Source organism: Artibeus jamaicensis, unplaced genomic scaffold (genome assembly GCF_021234435.1).
Source record: "Artibeus jamaicensis isolate MK-2021 breed Jamaican fruit bat unplaced genomic scaffold, CSHL_Jam_final scaffold_474, whole genome shotgun sequence".
Lineage (NCBI taxonomy): Eukaryota > Metazoa > Chordata > Mammalia > Chiroptera > Phyllostomidae > Artibeus > Artibeus jamaicensis.
The window spans coordinates 2,993,068-3,000,791 of NW_026522046.1; the positions used below are offsets into that span (position 1 = coordinate 2,993,068).

The window sequence follows — 7,724 nt, forward strand, 5'->3', positions numbered from 1 at the left end:
AATGACCAAGGTCAAGGCCGTCCACCGAATGCTCACCACCTAAGTGCTAGGGATGTAATGTACAGCATGGTGCCTGCAGGGAACACTCTTCTATGACACGTAGGAAAGTCAGAGTAAATCCCGAATTGTCATTACAAAGAAAATTTTCTTCTTTTTTTTTGCTTTTTATTTATTCTGTATGTGAGACAATGAATGTTCACTAAACTTACAGTGGTAGTCATTTCACTAAATATACATAAATCAAACCATTCTGCTGTACCCTACCTACACTTACACCGTCATGTATGTCAATTATATCTCAATAAAATGGGGGGAAATCGTCATCACTACGGAGGACTGGAAAGGGGTAATATGGGGGGTGGGGAGAGTACAGATGGTTTGCCAGAGAGGCTCCAGCTTCTCCGGTTAGGTTTGGGGAGAGAAAACACCCAAAGGGTAGAGGGGATGGTAGTACCTTGAGAGAGGGAATGGTGTGGCAGTGAGGAGACTGCTCACCCGCGCACGCCCGCAGTCCTGCTCCGCCAGGCCCAATGAAAGTCCACTGGATTAAGTGCCAAGGAAGGACACTGGTATCAGTGTTGGTTTGAATGTTTCATTCCGTGGGCACATAAAAGAGTGGTGACAATGCCATCGATCAGGCAAAGGTTGGAAACCGGGCTGTGTCACTTACTACAGTGGTAAAAGTATTTAACCAAACTCATCATCTCACCTACAGAATTAAACCAATAATCACAAAGCTGACTTTAATAAATCAGAATGAGAATGGCGTGAGCACGTGTCAAGCACTCAAAAATTTTTCAAAGTTATATTATTAATACTATTATGATTAAGAAAGAACACTAGGAATATTGACATGTTCTAGCCTCCGTTCTGTGGCTCAGCTGCTTCTAAGCAGGAATCCCATTAACCCTCTGGCCTCCCACTCACCCTATTTGTGGAAAGTCAGAAGAGATGAAGGCCTCAAGGAGACAGCTGTCTCCTTTCTGTGACCTGCACTGGGGACGCACTGGCCATTTCCGCCAAGCCTCCAGGCGACCCAGAGCCGGCACCCACAACGTACTCCCATTCTGTTTCATACACACCTTCAAGCTTCAAGCCCTGGATTTCCAGCCAGACAAATAGGAACTTCCTGCATACAGCACAACTTTATCTCCCCTTCCTCACCGCAGTTTCTTCCAGCAACACACAGCTTTCCAAGCCCTGTTCCAAGAAAAGTCCCCACCCACCAATGCACAAACAGAGCTAAGACTCCTAATTACCTGACAAGGTCAAAGTCTCAGGTTCATTCAACCAATTACTTAAGTGTGTTACTATGCTTCCTGCATTACTATCCAAATACCTATTCCCAGAGATGGTTTCAGAGCTCCTGCCCAGGCTTGTTCTGTGAATCTCTAGAGAGCCATTTAATGGCCCCTATAGCCTACAAGATAAATTTAAATCTACTAAGCAAAAAATAAAAGTCCTCCCCTTTCTTCAATTCCCACAGCACCTTTCATGCTACCCATTCAAAATACGGCTTCAAGAATAAACCTTCAAATGTTCCCTATGTCTCCATTTGCCTCACTGATTGACTCTTGCTTGTCCTTCTTCCACTTGGGCAACTCCTACTTAGCCCAAAGAGACTCTTCTGACACTACTCCCTCTCCACTGGCTTCCGTGAAATCAACCCTGCTCAGGGCAGAGCAGCCAGAACATACCCAGAGAACAGCGCATGCACACACACAGACTAGCACTCCTCAAGGAAAGGGACCCTGTCCTCATGTCTGTACTCCCAAGTCCAGCCAGTTTTGGGTTCATAGTAGGTGGGCTCCAGAACTTATGTGCTTCCTACACTGCTCTTCTTTCACTGTAAAAATAGCCATGTGTTCCATCCTCTGGATTGGCTGTACCACCTGGCATTGTCAACACCCCTGTCCATTTTCCATTAAATGCAGCAAAGTTCTGGGCTAAGAGGGCTTCCCACTCCCTGTGAGTTACTCCGCCCTTGGCCAAAAACCCATCTTCATTCCAGCATCTTAAACCATAGTTCTGAAACCAAATCCAATCTGACTTTTTCCTGGTTCCCCATTAACCCATGCCAGTTCCAGACCAGGATAAAGTCACATATTAACACCGCCAGTCAAAGTTCTGGGTTGTGATTATGAGCACATTTCTAATTAGCAGAGTGACCTTGGGCAAGAGTTCAAATGAAGATGAAAGTATCACAAGGCCGAATTCTCAGAGGATTTTTGATATTCAAATGGAAAATATGATGAGAAAGTGTTTTCTAAAGTGCAAAGCACTGTACATTCATACAGGGTATTATTAACAAATTTAATCAAACCTAAACCGTTGACTGTAAGAGGTGCCATCATCAACTAGAATGAAAAATTGCTCAACTATGACACATCTGTGATTACAAGGCAGCCCAGTTTCAGTGATACTAAATTTGAAAAAGTGTGTCTTAGAACTGATGAAATACACTTATTTGTCTCCCAAATACAGGAACACGCTGTAAAATCTTCATATTTGCCAATGGTGCATAATAGGTAGTCGCACATGTCAAGTAAATGAGCGAACACCCAATGATAGTATTTATACGCCAAATTATTGTCTCTCTCACTCGAATGAGCAGCAGAAGGCTTCCCAGTGTCGGCCTCTCCCCTCTCGGTCATGTCCCAGTCTGCTCAACACACTCGGATGAAGACCTCAAGTCATATACAAACTCCCACACCTGGCATTTTTAAGACCCTTCATAATCAAGCCTCTTTTCCCACCAAACACTGGCTGAAACTGTCTCCCTCTCTCAGACCAATGACCTCTCCTCTGGAATGTCACCTCAGGGGTCTCTTATCAGTCCTAGACATGTTAGCCAGCTCAGCTTCTCCTGCCTCAACCCATCCCAGAAGCCAGCTCTAGGCTAGCCAGGTGATTACAGGGACCATGACCCCTGAGAACTGCCTGACACAAAGGTCCCAGGCCTGCACCTTCCATCCAGACAGCTAGCCCCAACTACGTATCTCCCATCTAGAGTCTACCTTCCAGAAGGTAAAAGGCCTGGGGTTGGTGTTGAGGGACTGGTTTGCAAAGATTAAATGCAAAACACACACTCATCCTTTTAATAGTCCTCAGTGCTGCCAAGAACGCTGGAGAAGCTGGTCATGGGGTAGAGTGAACCCTATCGGGAATTCTGGCCCCCTACCATCCACTAGTATTCACTGTAGCACCCACCTTCTTTGGGCCTTTATTTTTGTTTCCCTGTCTGTAAGAGTGAGGGAGTGTGAGGATTGGGGGGCAGCGGGGGAGGGGGTGTGTCTGAGTTACTTGCTTCCCTTCCCTCCACTTAAAGGTTTTCTTAAAAAGCACAAGATCTGGGAGAGGTAAGCCATTAAGCCACTAATACCTTAGTGAGAATGAGTTGTATTGGGAGGCAGGCAATTTAGAAAAGGGGGTGGAGGTGGGAAGAGAAAGATAATTGAGGGGAAAATGAGTCCGGTATTAGGAAAGTAACTCAGAGATGACCCTAAATTTTTGCATTGTGTGTTGAAGGCTGAGTGGATCCCTGGGAAGGGCAGGGAAGCCAGAAAGACCAAAAAGTTCCAAAGACGCTGCTCTGTCAGTGTACCTAGGAGCAGTCCACTGATTATTTCACCTCATATCCGCCCTCCCTCCAACCCCATGCCCCAACACAGTAACATTTACAGTTTCATCTCCACTCTCCATATTTTATTTAGTATTCTCTGGTCTACAGCCCCACCCCACCCCCTCAACCGCCCTCACCCCCGCACAGATGGCTTCCCTTAATGTCCCTGGCTGGCTTCAGAAAACTCCTATCCTTCAAAAAGTCCTGATCAAGTGCGGACCCTGCCCCATCTCTGTTCCCTGCCCACGGACCAGGAACTCAAACTCCTTTTCCTGAGCCCATTAAAACGTTATCCATGCCTTCTCCTCAGCACCCAGCACTTTCTATTTTGGGTCCTGTTTGGCTCCTCGGTGGTCTGAGCACTCCCTGAGGGCAGGAACTAGGCCTCACCTGCCTGTCTGAACCAAGGACCCAGCACAGGGCCTGGCACACAGTGGGCGCTGGAGAAATACTTGGAGAAAGGAAATTAGAAATCGGGAGCCATTTATTTTAATTGCAGCTAGAATGACTTCCAGGGAAGCCTTCCTTCTCTCTGGACCTCAGTTGTCCCAACTGTAAAATGGGGAGCTTGGCTGACTGGGTTCCTAGGCCGCTTCCACAGTGACAACTGGGATTCCGCGAAAGCTCTAAGCAGCTGGGCGTGGCCCCGCCCCCTGGGGGGACCCAGAAAAGCCCAAGCAGGGGGCAGACAGGGAAGGGCTCCAACCCTGCCCAGCCCACTGCCAGAGCTTCCCGAAAAACTTGGGGTCTCCCTTCCAAGCGTGCACCCCGTGATTGCGCCGCGGCCCGCACTTCCGCACTGTGGGCCGTTTGGCCCGGACAGGGCGCGCGCTCCACACCCTGCGCTAGCGCTGCTGCCACCCTACAGGCGCTAGAGCCTGGGGAGGCTGGGGGTTACCGAAGCACCCGAGGCCGGAGGGTGGGGGAAAGGAAGGAGGATTTGCAACAATACCTCTGGGAGGAGGCAGCCGGGGCGGCAGCGGCAGCGACAGCGGCTGGAGGCGGAGGCAAAAGCGTAGGAGGAGGTGCCCGGGCACTCCCCCTCCCATTGTCCCCAGCCCCGGACAGGCCCGGCCCCGAGCCCTGCACCGTGCCCCGTGTCCCGGGCGGTGCAACCAGCCCTTACCTTGCAGCACCCAGCTGTCCCCCTGCTCGCTAAAGCTACTTATCCCGGGAAAGCTCGCGCGGGGCCCGGGAGCGAACCCACAGACAAAAAGTGAAACTTCGGCAAGGCTGGAGCGGCTGCTGGTTGGTGCCTTTCCCCCTCCTTCCTCCCCACCGTCCCCACCCCCTCCCCTCAGTCTCCTGTGCGGTGCCCTGAGTGCTGGAGGCTGACGTCAGGGGCCCGAATTCCTGACTTTGCCTGCACGCATTTGTCCATGTAAGGTATGGGAAGGCGGGTGCCCGCGGAGCCGCCGCTCGACTCTCGCCTGATGGGGGAGGGGGCGCCTGCGGCGGGCAGTGGCTTTGCCAAAAGGTGGGCGCCCAGCGGACATTTTATTTCCCGGGAAGAAGAGAAAGGGATGCAAGGAGCTTTCAAAGGAGGAGGAGAAAGAGGGAGGTGTGGAGGCTTTGCCTGCACTGGAGGAAGAGGAAGAAGACGTAGGAGGAGGAAGCAGTCGAGTCGAGGGGCTGTTTAAGAAATGGGAGAACCTGCATCTGTTCTTAAAGGCGCCAAGTCAGGTCACTATGTCTGAGCAGCAGAGTACTGTCCTGGAAACAACTCGCTTCTGAGCCTCTCTGTATTCCCAGCAGGACTCAAAACGTACTGGATGTCAGAGCTGGCAAAGACCAACTTCCCACCCGCCCACTTCATACCTGAGAAAAGTGAAGGTCTCGGAAGAGAAATGACTTATACAGGGTCGTACACAACACGGACCCAGGCGTTGGACCTGGGTGTTTAGATCCCCAATCTGAGTTCCCCTGGCCAGTCAGGGCCCTACTCCCTCCTTCCAGAGCAGTGAACCAGGTTAGATGTCAGTGGGCAAAGGCTACGCAGACCACCCAGTGAAGAGAGTCAGTTCCTGGAAGGTCTGATGGACAACCCCGAATAGCAAACTCCTCGATTGCTTGAGGAATACTTCCTCTAACCTGTCACCAAATAAAGGAACCCCTGGAGTTTAACGTTTATTTCACATCGAGCCCTGAAGTCCAGAAACCTTATTCTGTGCTTATAGCTGCAAAAAGAAATCAGTGAACTAACTGGGTGAAATGGTTTGCATAAAGGCAAGACCATTCTTGGAAAGTTAGAGTTGGATTTTTTTTCCTCTTGATACAGGGTGCAACCAAGAGAGGAGCCCAAAAAGGGATTTGAAATGGGGTCCAGAACTTGGGGTGTCTGGGAAATATTGGAGAAACATATAAGATGTCCTCACCCTTTCCCCCACAGGCGTGATTTGGGGGAAGGGACACATGGAGCAGGAACATGCAGGGCTGTTTTGTACAGCCACAGCCTTGCAGCTAATCTATGGCATAGTCATTTAACACATCTATAGCCTTTGGTGGGTCACTTGGATATGTTAAATAGCTGTGGCCATGCTTGGAGCCTGGGAAATGGAAGTCACCCCCCCCCCAAGATGTATCTGTGGGGCAGGTCCCCTGAGTTACAGCCCCTGCATGGGAGCTTGGAGAAAATTGGTTCCATGACATGGGGCCATACCTGCCCAGACTCATGATGGCAAGCCCAGTAAACTTGGAATAATACAGGACTGCTGGCAGGTGTAAGTGATTGTGGGAGGAATCAGAAATGGGGCTGCAGAGGAAGATTAGCTCGGGAATTTAAACCCTGACACAGCAGCCAATGGGGAAAAGGGCCACGAGGTTTTGCCAGAGTGGCAACCCACCCCCCAACACAGCTTTGGAGGAGAGGAGAGAGCCATACGCTTTTGGCCGAACTGCAGACCCCTGCAGCTCCGGTAGAAGAGGCCCATGCAGCTTTGGGGCACTCCCTGTGGCCACATGGCCTGGGAAGCAGGAGAGACTTTGCCTGGAAAATGGGTACAAAGAACTCTTGCCAGTGGACTGTGAGAAGGTGCCACATGGCTTTGGAGTAATTAGAGATCCTGCCTGGATGGCTACATAGCTGATGGTACCAGCGACTTCGTTTTCTGAGTTACAGTACCCTGAATTAGGGCAGTGGGAAAAGGAAGCACTGTGGGCGTCTGTGGGACTAAAATATCCTAAGGGACTTTGATATTTTAATGAAAACGTTAGGTCACTAGTTTAAGTCTGTATAGTATTAAATAAACATTTCCTTTCCTTTTCACAAATCTCTGGCATTGAGAGATGACTTTTCTGTAGGACAGTGAACATAATGAATCTTGGCCCCCTTTGTTCTGTAACAGTTTTTGGCATCCCTGGGTGAGCCAGTAATTACCCCCTCCCTTGGACCTTAGTTCTGTAACACTGTCATTGGCAAATGTGAGCAATGATGAAAACCACCACTGGTTACTCTGCCGAGGCAATAAAAAAATGTGTGGCAGCCATTGCCTGGAAGGGGTTCTAGGGGTGGGGACTTTGTTTCCTCGTGTTTCTGTTCTACTGATACCTACAGTAATGATCCCTCACTTCCACACATCATCAAAGGGCTTTCTCAGTGTTAGATTGGACAAAGTATAGTCCCTCTTGTGCATCTGAGAATTAGCATTTGAGAAGAAAGGTAAAGTGACTCACCCAACACAAAAGCATGGGAACTCACCTCCACACACCCTAGTCACCTGACTAATCCCTGAAGTTTCCACCCAACCAGGAGGCCCTGAGCTCCAGCAGGGCTCGTGCTGTTTTGTCCGGTCTAATGCACACCCACATTCTTGGCCCAAACTATCAGGAAAACAATATTTTTAAATTCTTAATTCAATTTTTTATTTATATATAAAACTGATGACCATATTCCAGGGTATTATCTTGCATGCTGATATTCTTATTATTTCTAGAGTTACACTTTTAATGCACAAACATCAATAAAAGAATTTAAAACATTTGTATAGATATGGAATTAGTACTACCCATGTATAATATGCATCCTTGTTTTACTGTCAAAAAATTTGGGCAAAAAAAGTGCATAATACATGGTAAGACATGGTAGTTCCCATTCATGAATGTT

The 7,724-nt window shown here is 49.0% G+C and overlaps 1 protein-coding gene across 3 annotated transcripts in view; it reads right to left on the reverse strand.

The window, feature by feature from the left end:
* LPP (LIM domain containing preferred translocation partner in lipoma) overlaps positions 1-4,838 on the reverse strand; it is a 628,850-nt gene extending 624,012 nt beyond the window's left edge. Inside the window, exon 1 of one of the 3 annotated variants that reach the window (XM_037131738.2) lies at positions 4,749-4,838. The gene's annotated coding sequence lies outside the window, so the exon portion shown is untranslated. Of the gene's footprint in view, positions 1-1,082; positions 1,217-4,574; positions 4,658-4,748 lie in introns of those variants that run through there. The other 2 variants (XM_037131739.2, XM_037131740.2) reach the window with 2 other exon arrangements.
* Positions 4,839-7,724: the final 2,886 nt, after the last annotated feature.